Here is a 17,862-nt window from a genome sequence, read left to right as displayed (position 1 = left end):
TCCACCGTGCCGCCCTGACATTCTTACTATTAAAGGTGTCCAGCGAAGGTTCACCAGACTAATTCCCAGGATGGCAGGACTGACATATGAAGAAAGACTGGATCGACTGGGCTGGTACTCTCACTGGAGTTTACAAGAATGAGAAGAGATCTCATTGAAACATACAAAATGATGGGACTGGACAGGCTAGATGTGGGAAGAATGTTCTCGATGTTGGGGACATCCAGAACTAGGGGTCACAGCCTAAGAATAAGGGGTAAGCCATTCAGGACTGAGGTGAGGAAGAACTTCTTCTCTCAGAGAGTTGTGAACCTGTGGAATTCTGTACCACAGAATGCTGTTGGAGCCAGTTCATTGGATATATTCAAGAGGGAGCTGGACGTGGCCCTTGTGGCTAAAGGGATCAAGGGGTATGGAGAGAAAGCGGGAGTGGGATACTAAATTTGCAAGATCTGCCATGATCATATTGAATGATGGTGAAGGCTCCAAGGGCCGAATGGCCTACTCCTGCACCTATTTTCTATATTTCTATGTTAACTCTCTCCCGAATAGCATTGTGGATGTACCTACACCACACGGACTGCTGCGGTTCAAGAAGGCAGCTCACCACCAATTTCACAATGTCAATGAGTGATGGGCAATAAATGCTAGCCTAGCCAGCCACCCCCACATTCAGGAAGAATTTATTAATAATGCCCTTGCTTATTGCTACCCAATTCCATTTGTGACTAAAAATCAAGAATAGCAATTCTATTTAGAAACATGGAAAATAGGAGCAGGAGGCCATTCAGCCCTTCAAGCCTGCTCCGCCATTCATTATGATTGTGGCTGATCATCAAGTTCAGTACCCTGTTCCTACTTTCCCCCACATCCATTGATCCTCTTCGCCCAAAGTGCTATATCTAACTCCTTCTTGAAAACTTACAGTGTTTCGGCCTCAACTGCTTTCTGTGGTAGCGAATTCCACAGATTTAGATTTATTGGGCGGGATTTTTCAGCCACATCCGCCTGGTGACAGGAAGTTCTCGCCGAGGTCAACTGACCTTTACATGGCACCCTTCCTGTCTGTGGCAATCTTACGGCGGGCATGGCCGAAAAATCCAAACCATTGTCACATGTACCGAGGTATAGTGAAAAGTATTGTTCTGCGTACGGTCCAGGAAATTCGCTCCATACATGAAAACATAGAACATATGATAAAAACGCAATATAAATACATAGACATAAACATCAGGTGAAGCATATGGAGTGTAGTGCTAGAACTGTAGAGAAGATGCTGAGAAAGATCAGTTCAGTCTATAAGAGGGTCATTCAGGAGTCTGGTAATGGCGGGGAAGAAGCTGCTTTTGAATCTATTGGTGTGTGTTCTCAGACTTTTGTATCTACTGCCTGATGGGAGTGGTTGGAAGAGAGAATAACCCAGTTGGGAAGGGTTTTTGATTATGCTGCCCACTTTCCTATGGCAGCGGGAGGTGTTGACAGAGCCAGTGGATGGAAGGCGGGTTTGTGTGATGGCCTGGGCTGTGTTTACGACTCTCTAGTTTCTTATGGTCTTGGGCTGAGCAGTTGCCATACCAGGCTATGATGCAGCCAGATAAGATGCTTTCTATGGTACGTATATAAAAATTGGTAAGATTCATTGTGGACATGCCAAATGTCCTTAATTTCCTGAGGAAGTATAGGCACTGTTGTACTTTCTTGGTCGACATGGGTGGACCAGGGCAGGTTGTTGGTGATATTTATACCTAGGCATTTGAAGCTGTCAACCATCTCCACCTCAGCACAATTGGTACAGATAGGGGTCTGGAAGACACTTCGCTTCCTGAAGTCGATGACCAGCTCCTTAATTTTGCTGACATTGAGGGTGAGATTGTTGTCATTGCACCATGCCACTAGGTTCTCTATCTCCCTACTGTATTCTGACTCATTGTTGTTTAAGATCTGACCCACTATGGTCATGTCATCAGCAAACTTGTTGATGGAGTTTGAGCTGAACTTTGCCATACAGTCGTGTGTGTATAGGGAGGATAGTAGGGAGCTGAGTATGGAGCCTTGCGGGTACCCGATATTGAGGACTAAAATTGAGGAATGTTGTTGTTTATCCTTACTGATTGTTGTCTATGGGTCAGGATCCAGCTGCAGAGGGAGGAGCCAAGTCCTAGGTTTTGGAGTTTGGATGTGAGCTTGGCTGGGATTTTGGTGTTAAAGTTGGGATTCCTATTATGTCATGAGGACAATTGATTGGGGAATTAAGTCCCGCCGGTATAACAGCAGTTTTCCAAAGCCCAGGCGATTCTCCGCCCCCCTCTAACGTTCCCATCCAACCAAAAATTGGGAGTGAAAAATGCCACCGCCTACCCCCCTCCCAAGTTAAAACATGTGTAATTGTTTAAACCTTCAGCAACAATTAAGGGCGTGTTCTTCCAGTTGTTCACACAGGCGAGATCTTCCAGTCCCGCCGACGAGGTACTGCGCCGCGGGTTTCCACCCGGTGTGAGGTGGGTTCAATGGGAAATCCCATTCACAGCAATGGGACCAGAAGATCCCGCCACTGGCCAATGGCTGACCAGAGAATCTCGCTGTAAATATTGAAAGAATGGGACTCCATAATTGTTAATGTTAGTTTTCAATGCATTGTTTCACAGGAATTCAGATTTTTCAGATCTTTAAAAGGAGGTCCTTAGTTTGAAATGGCCGCACCTTAACTTTTTACGGCAGTGTTAGTCCATATCTAGGATATTAATGCAGGAACATCTTGCAATTTGAATGGCGAGCCAGAGGATGATGCCATTCCTATAGCGCAGCTCATGGAGGACCAGTGCATATTGAATGGTAACTTTTGGATTTTTGTGTTTAACTATTCTCTCCAATTCCACCTTCCAGCTCTTGGTCTGTAGCCCTGTAGGTAACAGCACCACAAGCACAAATCTGGTGTTCTTGATTAATAAGGGGATTCTTTGATTAATATGGGGATCAGGGGTTACGGGGAGAAGGCAGGAGAATGGGGATGAAAAACATATCAGTCATGATAGAATGGCGAGCAGACTCGAGGGGCTGAATGGCCTAATTATGCTCCTATATCTGCACAATTGTGTTAGAGAACACTGGGCAGGATTGATTAAAATATTGGAAGTATAAAGAGGACACAATAGATGAATATCCTGAAGATGTTAAGCATGACAATAAAACAATTTAAGTTGAAGATGTTAAATCTGCAAAAGGTTAAAGTGGATGTAGAGTGAAAGGCAAACTAATTGAAATGCTAAATTAATATTTTCTATAGAGGATAATACAACTTAATTTATTGAGTACCTCCAGTAGCACAGATAATTTTGAAAACAGTGTGTTTGATTTGTGGGCATCTGTAGCTGAGCAATACTCTGGGATCAATGGTCTATTAACTGGGGAGGAAATTTAAGAAACATTGGTTGTTGCCATGAAAGAACCACAATGCAGTGATTCCAAAGGGCTAGAAGCTGGCAACTATAATACACAAAGATAAGGACAGTATCTCTGATCTCTGGCAAAGCCTAACATTAACAACTGATAAAATAATGGATTCTGTTGGAAAGGGCCGACCAGAGGCTGTTGTGCACATGAATGATTTGCATTTGAAAAGAGCACAGAAGAGAAAAGAAAGATCTTGCCTGACTCACCTCCTTCAATCCTGTGAGAACGGGAATGATTTTCAACTCCCAATTATGTTGGAAACGAGGCAGTCAGCAGTGAAATTTGTTGAGGCCTAATCAAGGCCCGTTCAAGGTAGCATTGTGGATAGCACAATCGCTTCACAGCTCCAGGGTCCCAGGTTTGATTCCGGCTTGGGTCACTGTCTGTGCGGAGTCTGCACATCCTCCCCGTGTGTGCGTGGGTTTCCTCCGGGTGCTCCGGTTTCCTCCCACAGTCACAAAGATGTGCAGATTAGGTGGATTGGCCATGATAAATTGCCCTTAGTGTCCAAAATTGCCCTTAATGTTGGGTGGGGTTACTGGGTTATGGGGATAGGGATGAGGTGTTGACCTTGGGTAGGGTGCTCTTTCCAAGAGCCGGTGCAGACTCGATGGGCCGAATGGCCTCCTTCTGCACTGTAAATTCTATGATTCTATGATAATCTATGATCTTCAATCTTCCTACCAATCAAATGAAATCCTTTGCTGGCTGCACCCTGTTGGCAGTTCCCAGCACAAGGACTTTGAGAGGCAGACACACACACACACACACAGGGGCCTTCATGAACAGGAAGCTGAGGAGACAGCTAATCAAGCAGCCGCTGAAAGGGTTTCATAAAGCTTTTCATGAGCCCCAGTGCCACAAGAAAGCTGTCCTCCCACAATGCCTGATAAAAGAAAAAACAGCATAGTCCAGACTCACCTGCGCAATGGAACTCTTTACCATGTCTCCTCTCCCGAGAGTTTTGTTTTGGTTTAGTTCTACTTTGGAGTCACCAGATTACTTGTACCCGCCTGACCTTGTCAAAGCCCCTCCCTCCCTCGATCAACAAGCTACTTATTAGTGATCATTGACAGCTCGTCGGCCCAAATCAAAAACGCACAAGTGGTCCAAAGCTGAAAATGGTGTGAGCCCTGGGTCCACTCGAGCAGATAATCTGCCTGTCCAATTACTTGGAATTTATTACATCGAAAAAGGGTATTTAGTTGTTTCCTCTGGGGAAGACTCCTCCAAATCTATTCTCTTCATCTCACACTATCAGTATATCCTTCCATTACTTTATCTCTCATGTACTCCACTAACTTTCCCTTAAATGAATTTCTTCGCCTCAAGTGCTCCATGTTGTAATACGTTTGTGGTCATGGGAATGGTTGCCTTCTTCCTTTTTGTAAATCTACCGGTGGGTGGGCCAGTGCTGTGCTCCAGGTGGTAATAATAATAATAATCTTTATTGTCACACGTAGGCTTTAGGCTTCCATTAACACTGCAATGAAGTTATTGTGAAAAGCACAAGCTAGTGACAAACTTGTAAACATCTCAATTTGTGTTCCAATAAAGTTCACAACAAACTGGCTCCTACCTCAAATTATTACAATATTCCACATTCCACAGTATTCCACATTCTAACCACTCCCTAATACGAATATGCAAATATAAAAATTAGGATCGGGGTAGGCCGGACATTGACCCTCGAGCCTGCTCCGTCATTCAACAAGATCATGGCTGATATGATTGTAACCTCAACCTCACACTCCTGCCTATCCCCAATAACCATTCAGCCCCTTGTTTATCAAGAATCTATCTAGCTCTGCCTTAAAAATATTCAAAGACTCTGCTTCCACCGCTTCTTGGGGAAGAGAGTTCCAGAGATTCACGGCCCTCAGAGAGAAAAAATGTCTCCTAATTTCTGTCTTAAATAGATGACCTCTTATTTTTAAGCAGTGACCCCGGTTTTAGATTCTCCCACAAGAGGAGACATCCTCTCCACATCCACATAATACAAAGGTTTCTTGTAGACTTGATTAGTGACTATTTTATGCAGTACCAGAGTCACAACTGATGTCTTTGAGTATATTCAAAGCTGAGATCGATAGACTTTTGGGGCTAAAAATGGGGTTTGCCCTCATATTCGATTTGTGCCCAGCCCACCCCAGTTGTGGCATGGGATGGGCAGCACACAAATTCGATGCTACTGCCACTCTCATTGATCTGATTGTAGCCTGGGATTGAAGGTCTTTGTGCTGCCAGCTGTCTTTATGCACAGCTGGGGGACTAGCAGTGAAAGTAATAATAATAATCTTTTATTGTCACAAGTTTGAAGTTGCTGTGAAAAGCCCTAGTCGCCACATTCCGGTGCCTGTTCGGGTAAGCAGGCACAGGAATTGAACCCGCGCTGCTGGCCTTCTTCTGCATTACAAACCAGCTGTCTAGCCCACTGAGCTAAACCAGCTTTCAGGTGAGTTCAGGTGATGAGGTGAGCCATGATGTTATCGAATGGTGAAGCCAGCTCTGTGGCCCAAATGGCCCCTCCTGCCCCTAGTGCTTATATTCTTATGTCCTCTTTCACAGGATGTGTAAACTGATGGCACGTTATTGCAATTAGCATTCATTGAATACAAACTTATTTGACTCAGTTTCATGTCGACATGAACTGTATTGCTTAACCCAAGCCTGCCACTCCAAAATCTCTAAATTAACAAGCATTACCTGAAACAAATCCATCAATCAATCCATAAATTCTGTTCACCAAGTACAGCGTTATTCATGACTTTTAAGGAGACACCGCCTTGCAATATTGATTCAACATTAGGGGTGGAGGTAGCACAGTGGTATTGTTGCTTGAGTAGTCTTAAAGTCTTAGAACAGTACAGCACAGAACAGGCCCTTCGGCCCTCGATGTTGTGCCGAGCAATGATCACCCTACTCAAACCCACGTATCCAACCTATACCCGTAACCCAACAACCCCCCTTAACCTTACTTTTTAGGACACTACGGGCAATTTAGCACGGCCAATCCACCTAACACGCACATCTTTGGACTGTGGGAGGAAACCGGAGCACCCGGAGGAAACTCACGCAAACAGGCGGAGGACATGCAGACTTCACACAGACAGTGACCCAGCCGGGAATCGAACCTGGGACCCTGGAGCTGTGAAGCATTTATGCTAACCACCATGCTACCATGCTGCCTTTTTTTTTTAGTAGTAGTAACCCAGAGACCCAGGGTAATGCTTTGGGGACCTGGGTTAAAATCTCACCTGGCCAGATGGTGCAACTTAAACCCAATAAAACATCTGGGACCATTGTTGTAAAACCTCAATTGCTTCACTAATGCCATTTGGGGAAGGAAATCTGCCACCCTTATCTGTCTGTCCTACAGATGACTGCAGACCCACACAAAGGGCCCAGCAAGCCACTCAGTTGCATTCAACCACCACAAAGCAAACAAAAAGGAATGGAACTGGATGGACCACCAAGCATCTGCCGAGGCACCTTAAATGACAACGGCAAACTCAACCCTGCAAAGCCCTCCTCACAAACCAAAATTTGGAGCGCTGTCTCACAGACCAGTCAAGTGACAGCCTGATGTAGCCATACAGATAGAGTCCCAGACACCACCATTACCATCCCTCGGTGTATCCTGTCCACTCAGGCAGAATACATCGGGAGGGAGTTGCCCAGGTAGTCCTCAACATCACATGGCACCAGGTAAAGCCTGGATGAGGAAACCTCCTGCTGATCACCATGTACCCCCCACCATCAGCTGATGAATTGGTACTGCTCCCCGTTGAACACTTGGAGGAGGCACGGAAGGTGGCAAGTCTGCAGAATGTACTCTGGGTGGAGCGCTTCAATGTCCATCACTAAGAGTGGCTGGATGACACCACTAAGAGTGGCTGGATGACACCACTAATTAAAAAGCTGGCCTAGTCCTAAAAGACATAACTGCTAGACTGGGACAGCAGCAGGTGGTGAGGTAGCCATCAAGAGGGAAAAACATACTTGACCTCATCCTCACCAACCCGCCTGCCGCAGATGCATCTGTCTATGACAGTATCAGTAATCGTGGCCACCATACACAATTCTTGTGGAGCTAAAGTCCCATCTTCACTTTGAGGACACCCTCCATCGTGTTGTGTGGCACTACCGTCATGCTAAATGGGACAGACTTCAAACTGATCCAGCAACTCAAGACATGGGCATCCATGAGGCTTCATTCGAATATGAGGGCAAACCCCATTTTTAGCCCTAAAAGTCTTTCGATCTCAGTCTTGAATATACTCAAAGACATCAGCTGTGACTCTGGTTCTGCATAAAATAGTCACTAATCAAGTCTACAAGAAACCTGTGGGCCATCAGCAGCAGCAGAATTGTATTGAACACAATCTGCAACTGCATGGCCCAGCATATCCCCCACTTTACCATTATCACCAAGCCAGGGGATCAACCCCAGTTCCATGAAGAATGCATCCAGGACAAAGTAGTCCGCTTGATTGCTCCTCCTTCCACAAACATTCAAACCCTCCACCACTGATAAACAGTGGCAGCCACGTGTACCAGCTACAAGATGCACTGCAGTAACTTACCAAGGCTCCTTAGGCAGCACCTTCCAAACCCATGACCCATCCAGAAGAACAAGGGCTGCAGGCACATGGGAACACCATCACCTGGAAGTTTCCCTCCAAACCACTCACCATCCTGACTTGGAAATATATCACTTTCACTTCACTGTCGCTGGGTCAAAATCCTGGAAGTCTGTCCCTCACAGCACTGTGAGTGTACTTACATCATATGGACTGCAGAACTTCAATATGGAAGCTCACCACCACCTTCTCAAGGGCAATTAAGGATGGACAATAAATGCTGGCCTAACCTGCGATGCTGACATCCCATAAATGCATTATAAAAGGATGATTTCCTCACTGTGTCTTATTGGAAATGTGTAAAACCAGTCATTTATATTAATTAATAACAAACCTCTGTGAAGGATTTATCACAAAATGTGTATGTAGTTTAGTTTATATGCATGCTTAAACATTCTGAGGGTTAGGTTTTTTATCAAATGCAGCAGACAAGACAGAGTAAAAATCCCTCAAATATACAGCCCACATCTGACTTTTGGTTATCTGTAAAGAATGATGGCTATTAGCTTTGCTTGCAGTTATGTAGTATTGGTTTTAATTTGCCCAATTTAATATCGAACTACTGTGCTCGAAGGCTAGTCGTAACCCAGTGATGTTTACCCTGCCAGCCTAGTTCAGACACATGCAAATAAAGTATATTTTAATTAAGTGAAATCAAGTTTAGCTCCAATTAATTCACAGAGAAACTGTCCTCCAAGCAAAGATTCCCATTGCGGCCTTGCTAATTATCAGGCAGTCAGCATTTGGAATTGTAAATATAGAGTCCTGACTGTGGGACTTGTATTAAACCAGGAGGTGGCACTGTTACCTTACAAACAACTATGTCTGTCCAATCATAGATTCTTGTAGCACAGCATAGGGCCATTCAGCCCAGCGTACTGGTTCTTTCAGTTAGTCTTGTTCTCTCTGCACTTTCCTCATGGCCCTGCAATTTACTCCCTTTCGAGTATTTATCCAATTCCTTTTGAAAGTCACTTCGAAAACTGTTTCTTCCAAGGCAACGCAGTAAATTCCAGATTTTAGCAATTTACCATGTTTTTGAAAAAGTCCTCATCTCTGGCTCTTTGCCAGTTAATTTAAATTTGTGTAAGCTAAAGGCACCATAGTCCCAGATGACCGTAGGCTGCTTTTCCCTTTGAGGGGGAGAGCTGACTGGTGGTAATTTGACCTGAGGATCACGACACCTCAGGCGAGGGGCAAGGTTGAGAAGGCGGGGCCTTCATGAATAACCTCAGTCGGTCCTCGAATTGAACCTGCGCTGTTTGTCTCGCTCTGCATCACAAACCAGCCGTCCAGCCAAGTCAGCGAAATTGGTCCAATCTATGTACCATGCAAAATAATAACATTATATGTACTATAATGGCACGGTGGCACAGTGATTAGCACTGTTGCCTCACAGCACCAGGGTCTCAGGTTCGATTCTGACCTCAGTTAACTGTGTGGAGTTTGCACTTTCTTGCTGTGTCTGTGTAGGTTTCCTCTGAGTGCTCCGGTTTCCTCCCACAGTCTAAAAATGTGCAGGTTAGGCGAATTGGCCATGCTAAATTGTTAGGTGGAGTTACGGGGTTAGGAGTGGGGGATTGGGCCTAGGTAGGGTGCTCCATCGGAACAAGGACCGGTGCAGACCCATGGGTCAAATGGCCTCCTTCTGCACTGTAGGGATTCGATGATTCGACAACAGTAGGGGAAGTGGTCTTCTAAACAGCTGCAGACTCTTTTGCAGTCTTTCAAATTTCAATGATAAGTAAAGAAATTTGAGAATTCCAATATTTTACTTTAATTTTACCTTCAGTTGCTCTGGAGTTCTCTCCCTGTACCTCTCTAGGTGTTCCTATCTGTCTGCTGCCCTCGTCCTTTCAGATGGCAGCGGTTGTGGGTTTGGAAGGTGCTGAAGAAGCAGATTGGCAATGATTTACAAAAGTATATGCAGTTGTAATGACATGTCTTCAATTTCTGTGGTAACTTTATTTGCATCTACCATGGAAACACAGCAACCTCATGCCATTCAATGCATTTCAATGGTGAGGCAGCTAAGAAACATTGCTTTCATGAAGTCAATGGTAATTTGCATTCACTGGAACTCCTGACAATGACCAGCTACGTGAGGGAACAGTTGGTTGCACATGCACTTTCAGCCAGCCTGCCGGCAGATACATACTTTCTATCACTCTTCACATCATCGGCGTCTGCCCGTCAGGCAGTTCCAGTGCTGGTCTGCACCTGCACTGTCCAGTGCTGCTAGCCTGAGACCTCGCCACCCCTACTTGCAGCTACAGAAGAAACTGCCCTGTACATTACTGTATGAGCCACTCCCAGGAAAAATGCAACAAGGGTGAGGTACAGAGTAGAGCAGCACATTATCCATTTTCATTATAAAAATGCGGAGCCGCCGTGCTTTTGCGATCCTCCGCCACCTCCAAAACGGGACGTCACCTGAGGCCCTCCCCCAATGTTCCGCCCCTGATGTGCCGAGTTCCCGACGGCGTGGGTCACTCATACTATTTATTTTCGCGAACCCGGCGTGGCGGCTGCGGACTGAGTCCAGCACCGCTGCAGTAGAGGGAAGCCGATTCGTGGGCAGGGTGGGGGGGGGGGGGGGGGGCTTTGGCGGGGGCTGGAGGCACTGGTGGGGGGTGGTCAGGGGGTAGCGAGCCTGGCCAAAGGGGGGGCACTATTTGGCAGGCCGGGTCCGCCCGCAGCGGCGCCATGTTGCACGGCGCAGCCGCCACAGGCCGCCGCCGTGCGCATGAGCGGCCACGGACCTGGCAATCCTCTGGCCGCATCCACAGCTAAAGCCGGGGGCTTTATGCTGCGTGCTGCTAGCCCCCACCCATACAGAGGATCGGTGGATATTTTGCACCATTTTTTGGGGGGAAAACACCATTGTTCCTCCACCAGCGTCAGCACTTAGTCTTCAAATCGTAGAATCCAGCCCATCAACTGTGATTTAGGCAGACTGAGGAACTTCAGGGAAAGTGCTGCTCAGTGAAATGGCTCCAGGGCACTCTGCAATTCAACAATAACCTGGGTTTATATGGCACCTTCAATGTAGTGAAATATTCCAGATTACTTTCCTACGTTTAGAGAATGATTTAAATGAAGCCTTGCAGATGAAGTCCCAAACTTCTCCTGGCTTTTTATGAGGCCCCCGGCCTGCCAGGGTGAGTCTTCCAATGTCCTTTGAAAGTCATTCCACTCAGTCTCCTGGATATTCCCAAACCAACTTACAGCAACAAGGCCCACTCTTGTTTTTTAAACCTCCACAAATCTTGTCTCTTTGAACAGAAAACTAGTTCCCATCAGCATTCTGCTTGGTGATTAACATACAAAAAAAACACGATCTTTTCCTCTTCTTTTCACAGCAGTAGCTGTTTCTGTCTCCCTCCCCTGCATGTCACCTGCCCGCCTTTTGGGTCAAGTTGTAAAACCTATCACTTAATAGGTTTCAGTCACAGATCACATGGGCCTTTCTCTGGCAGAGGTCTAGTGTGAGCTTACCACCCTTTATTTAGGAACAGGCCCTTCGGCCCTCCAAGCCTGCGCCAACCATGCTGCCCGTCTAAACTAAAATCTTCTACACTTCTGGGGTCCATATCCCTCTATTCCCATCCAATTCATGTATTTGTCAAGATGCACCTTAAACGTCACTATTGTCCCTGCTTCCACCACCTCCTCCGGCAGCCACCCACTACCCTCTGTGAAAACCTTACCTCGTACATCTTCTCTAAACCTTGCACGTCGCACCTTAAACCTATGCCCTCTAGTAATTAACCCCTCTACCCTGGGAAAAAGTCTCTGCCTATCCACTCTGTCTTTGCCCCTCATCATTTTGTAGATCTCTATCAGGTCGCCCCTCAGCCTCCTTTGTTCCAGTGCGAACAAACCAAGTTTATTCAGCCTCTCCTCATAGCTAATGCCCTCCATACCAGCCAACATCCTGGTAAATCTCTTCTGCACCCTTTCTAAAACCTCCACATCCTTCTAGTAGTGTGGCGACCAGAATTGAACACGATACTCCAAGTGCTGCCTAACTAAGGTTCTATACAGCTGCAACATGAAAATACCTCCTCCCTTTTGATGCCAACATGACCCAGACTATCCACACACCCTATCCAAGAATCAACTTCCACAATGTCCTTTTCTTTTGGTGAACACTGATGTAAAGTGCTCATTTAGTACCTTACCCATTTCCTCTGGCTCAACACATAGATTCCCCCCACTATCCTTAAGTGGTCCAATCCTTTCCCAAGCCACCCTCTTGCTTTTTACATATGAATAAAAAGCTTCGGGTTTCACCTTAATCCTACTTGCCAAGAACTTTTCATGACCCCTCCTAGCCCTCCTAATTTCCTGCTTAAGTATCTTCCTACTTTCTTTATACTCCTCAAGTGTTTCAACTGCCCTTCTAGACCGTACAAAAACCTCCTTTTTCTTTTTGACGATGTTCACAATATCCCTCGTACCCAAGGCTTGTCATGTTTATCCTTTGTTCTTTCAGGACATGACTTTCCTGAATCCTAATCAACTGTTTCTTAAAAGGCTCCCATATGTCTGATGTTGATTTACCCTCCAACAGCCGCACCCAATCCAAATTCTTCAATTTTTGTCTAATGTAGTTTCCTCTGCCCCAGTTTAGCACCTTAAACCGGGGGTTACTGTGGTGAATGTATTCACCTAATGCATGAGCTGTCTGTACTGTCTGTTGAATGATGTGACCTATGACCTGGAAGTGATGATACAGGCTACTTCCAGGTACTGTACTGGAACCCTGGTGGGTTCCGCCTCTGGTTCAGTCCTCACCGGGGCCATATATAGACCAGCCACCTGTGGGTGGCACTCATTTGTACAGCCGACTCTGGCAGGCGAGTTCATGGATAATAAAGCCTAATGTTCAATCATTCTCATGGTCTCACAGTGAATTGACGGTCTAACAGTTACCCTCATCCCTATCCCAAAGTAGTGTAAAACGTACAAAATTGTGGTTACTACTCCCAAATGTTCCCCTACTGAAACCTCAATCACCTCTCCAGGCTCATTCTCCAAAACCAGGTCCAGTACTGCCCCTTCCCTAGTTGGACCATCTACATATTGCATCAAGAAGGCTTCCTGGACACACCTTACAAACTCTGCTCCATCCAAACCCCTAGCACTAAGTGAGTCCCAGTCAATATAGGGAAAATTAAAATCCCCTACCACAACAACCCTGTTACTTTTGCCCTTATCCAAAATTTCTCTATCTATCTGCTCCTCTATCTCTCACTGGCAGTTGGGGGCCTGTAGTAAACCCCCAACATGGTGGAGCAGTGGTTAGCACTGCTGCCTCACGATACCGAGGTCCCAGGATTGATCCCAACCCGGGTCACTGTCCGTGTGGAGTTTGCACATTCTCCCCATGTCTAAGTCGGTCTCACCCCCACAACCTAAAAGATGTGCAGGGTAGGAGGATTGGCCACTCTAAATTGCCCCTTAAATGGAAGAAAAAGTAATTGCACATTGTGATTGCTTCCTTTCTGTTCCTGAGCTCGTTCCAGATTGCCTCATTGTATGAGCCCTCTGAGATGTGCTCCCTCAGTACGGCTATAATATTTTCATCAACCAATAATGTTACTCCCCCACCCCTTTTAAATACACCTCTATCTCTCCTGAAGCATCAGCCTCCAATGTTCAGCTGCCAATCCTGCCCTTCCTTAAACCATGTTTCTGTGATAGCCGCAACATTGTAATTCCAAGTACTAATAAGTGCTCTAAGTTCATCTGCCTTACCTGCTATATTTCTGGCGTTGAAACACATACATTTCAAACCACTGCATTTGAACAGACAGGGTTAATGTTGTTGTTCTCTTATTTTTGTTCTCTATTTCCTTTTCAGTTATTACGCCTTCTAAGTTAACGTTCTGGTTCGCGCCCCCTTGACATACTAATTTAAAACTCCCCCAGTGACTCTCGTAAACCTCCCAGCCAGGATATTGGTGCCCCTTCTTGTACAGGTCCCACCTGCCCCGGAAGAGGTTCCAATGGTCCAGAAAGCTTATACCCTCCCTCCTACACCATTGGTTTAGCCATGTGTTTAGCTGCACTATCCTCCTATTTCTAGTCTCACTGGCACATGGCACAGGGAGCAATTCTGAGATTATAACCCTAGAGATCCTGCTTTTTAGCTCACTGCCTAACTCCCTGAACTCCTCTTGCAGGACATCATTGTTCTTTCTGCCTATGTCATCAGTACCTATGTGTACTACAGGCTCTGGCTTTTCACCCTCCCCCTTCAGAATGTCCTGTGTTCGGAGACATGCTTGACCCTGGCACCAGGGAGGCAACATGCCATTCTGGAGTTTCTGTCACGTCTGCAGAAGCACCTATCTGTGCCCCTTACTATAGAGTCTCCAATAACTATCGCTCTCCTGCACTTTGCCCTCCCCTGCTGAGCAACAGAACTAGTTGTGGTGTCACTGTTCTGGCTGCTGTTGTTTTCTCCTGATAGGCTATCCCCCAACAGTATTCAAAACAATATACTTGTAAGAGAGGGAGACAGCCACAGGTGATTCCTGCACTGACTGCCTGCCCTTTCTGGTGGTCACCCATCTGCCTGCCTACACCTTGGATGTGACCACATCTCTATAACTCCGATCAATGGTGCTTTCCACCACCTGCATGCTCCTACGTACATCTGCTGCTCCAACCGAATGATGTGGTCTGGGAGGAGCTGCCATTGGGTACACTTCCTGCGGACGTAGTTGACTGGAACACTGGAAGCATCATGGATCTCCCACATCTCACAGTTAGAGCACTGCATCCCGCTTTTAAGCACTATTTAATTAATTTAAAATAAATACTTATTAAATTGCGATTAGATTAAGTTACAATTAACTATATGGTCCCTGGGGCTAGATTTCTACTGTAAAATTAAATGCTAAATACTAATCACCGCCCTCAGGTTTAATTACTCCTCTACCTGGTTAATTAATCAGTGTTAATTCGTTTTTTCAATGTTTTGTTTTCAAATTTAACAGATTCCCTACCAGCCAATCAAGCCACAACTTTACTATGACATCACTTTCCCCGACAATTTGAAAACACCGAGAGACACAGACACAAAGTACCACTTACATTCCCAGACGACACTCCGGATTTTCTCCCCTTCAGTTCCGCTCGCGATGTGAAGGACCTGCCTGCCTTACCTGCTACTCACCAATCAGCTCTCTCCCTTGTAGTCATCTGCAGCAGGGCAAGGCCACTCACTGGAAATTTGAGTGTAACAAATCAAGGGATAAAATGCACCTCCGCCCAACCAGCCTCGCATTCCCACCTAGCTTCAAATTCCCAGCTCCCAAACTTACTCTTCGATGTGCCTCACTCTGGATGTGCCCTCTCTGTCTCACTGGGAGTGTGCAAAACCCACTGCAACATGGCAGTGGGAAAGAGTTCAACGTTTACTGAATATCATGACCACCCACCTTAATCAATGAACAGAAAGAGAAGATTCTCACATTCATCCAAATGGTTGCACTCTATTTCCCATTCACAGCCATAAAAGGTGAGAACGAGTCTTCGATGGCTGTAACTTCCGGAAAAGTCCCACCCATCTCTTTATCCACCCCATGTTGACTTTAGTGAGTGTTGCTAATTGTGCTCTCTCTTTAATTGGCTCTGTTTATGGCGGTTAATACGGTCGCCTTCCTTAATTCTAATTACGCTCAAGAGTCGCCAGGTCTCTTTCGATACCGCCACAAGGTACAGAACCGAATACTGATCAAAGACTCGATACACCAGTTAGTAAGTTCGAAATCAATGCTCTTTTATTTACACACACAGTCAAATATACTGATGCACAAAACTCTACCAACTAAACTATCACTACTACTAAATACCTATACTTAGCTTCGGGTGCCCACTCAGTCAGAGGAACAATGGCCGTTGTCCGGTTCTGAGGCTGCTGGGGTTGAGCTGGTACGGAATAGCAGATAAGAGCGTCTGTCTTGTAGTGTGCATTGACTTTGGACTTACGTGTTCTAGAGCAGCTGCTACACAGGTCTCTCCTCACTGAGAGCCAAGGCCAAGAGAGCGAGTCTGTCTTGGGGGCTTCTTCTTATACTCAACGGGGTCTTTGCGCGCTTTTGGGCGGGCCTTCAACTTGGTCCCAATTAATTGGACTGCATCTTGATCATTCCTATCGATTTCCTCCAATAAAGGGGTGGGTGCCCTGATTGCTGGGCGTGTCCTAGGAGGCCGTTGGCCTGCTTTGTTCTAGTCTCCTCTGGCGCCGGGGTGTCCGTCTTAATATCAGTTACTTAAATGTTACCCTTTTGTCCCCGGAAATGCCTCATTAGTATGGTAATGGCTTTGCAGTATCGGTCTTGTCTGGGAGCTATGACTCCAATCAACAGACAAACCTTGCACCTGCTTGCTTTCTCAGTATTGTCCATTTTCCCTGCATTCTTTGCAAAGTGTCCATTTTGTAATCGGGACGTGGCCATCCCAGATGGCTACATGAGATCACTAAACCCAGACTTTGCTTCTGTAATTTTGATAACTCTTTCCAATAAAAGTTATTGAATCTTAAACTAGTATAAGATATGACAGAAAGCTTAAGCACAAGTGGGCTTGAGTGCAAATCTCTGAGTTATTAATTTTTTGACCCTTTGAGCTGGTTTGGCTGGTTCTGCCCATATTTCCTGAGTGGAAGCAGGTGTGCTTTTTAATTTGGGACCAGCCACCCACAGTACACTGATCGTCTCCAAGCATCTCGTCATTGGTGATCATAGCAAACAATCCATTTCAGGTCGGGTGCATCCTTGCTGATGGCTGAAGAGACCAATTCCTAAGAGGTAGGTTCCCCCCGAAGTACACCAGGCTGTAGTTTTCAGCATTGCCAAGGCACTGTCGCCACTGGTCGTTGTGGCGGTGCACATGGTCATCAAGTCTTGAGGTGGAACTATTTTAAATGTATTCATTTCATAGGTGTGGGCATCACCAGCATTTATTGCCCATCCCTAATTGCCCCTGAACTGAGTGACTTGCAAGGCCATTTCAGATGGTAGTTAAGAGTCAACTATCATTGCTGTTGACCTGGATTCAAATGCAGAGCAGATGAGGATGACAAATTTCCTTCCCAAAAATGGGTGGATTTTTACAACGATTGATAATGATTTTATGGTCATTATTAGGCTTTTAATTCCAAATTTTTATTGAATTCAAATTTCACTATCTGCCATGGTGGGATTTGAACCCTGGTCCCGAGAACATTATCCTGGATCTCTTGCTAGTCTAGTGTCAATGCAACCGTCTCCCCTATTTGAATCCGGAGATTTTGACTAAAAGGCAGGGACATTATTCAAGGTGCCGCAAAGCCTCAATTAATCCCTCAGGAGGTAAATGTAACTTATTCCACTTTACAATGCCAGCCCTTCCCCCCCCCCCCCCCCCCCCCCCCCCACCAGCCATTCCCAGCTCAAATAGTTACAAATTGACTGGGGATTTCTGGTTCTGCCCACTGCAGGACCAGAAATTCCCACTCGAAGGCGAAGGACCTTTCCCTCGTCCGTCAAGCTTTCTACCCCACCCATGACAATTCCTATCTTGAATGGGACCAGAACATTCTGGCCCAAAATGAGTGACCGCTCTTCTGAAAGTAGAGTACACAAAAATGCCGCATGCTTCAAGTAAGACCTCAACAGAGAGTGATGATATATTTTGGGTGTATTGTTTTCTATTAGAATCACCGTGCTTCAAATATTTGCTCAACAATTATGCTTTTCCGATCCATAGCTAA

At 45.8% G+C, this 17,862-nt stretch overlaps 1 protein-coding gene across 1 annotated transcript in view; it reads left to right on the top strand.

Annotated features, from left to right (window-relative positions):
* hao1 (hydroxyacid oxidase (glycolate oxidase) 1) overlaps positions 1 to 17,862 on the top strand; it is a 57,189-nt gene that overhangs the window by 16,697 nt on the left and 22,630 nt on the right. The gene's annotated exons all lie outside the window — the stretch shown is intronic.

The sequence above is a fragment of the Scyliorhinus canicula genome, chromosome 1 (assembly GCF_902713615.1).
Source record: "Scyliorhinus canicula chromosome 1, sScyCan1.1, whole genome shotgun sequence".
NCBI classification, from domain to species: Eukaryota; Metazoa; Chordata; class Chondrichthyes; order Carcharhiniformes; family Scyliorhinidae; genus Scyliorhinus; species Scyliorhinus canicula.
The sequence above is the reverse complement of the archived record's forward strand: the minus strand, read 5'-3'. Positions and strand labels throughout refer to the sequence as shown.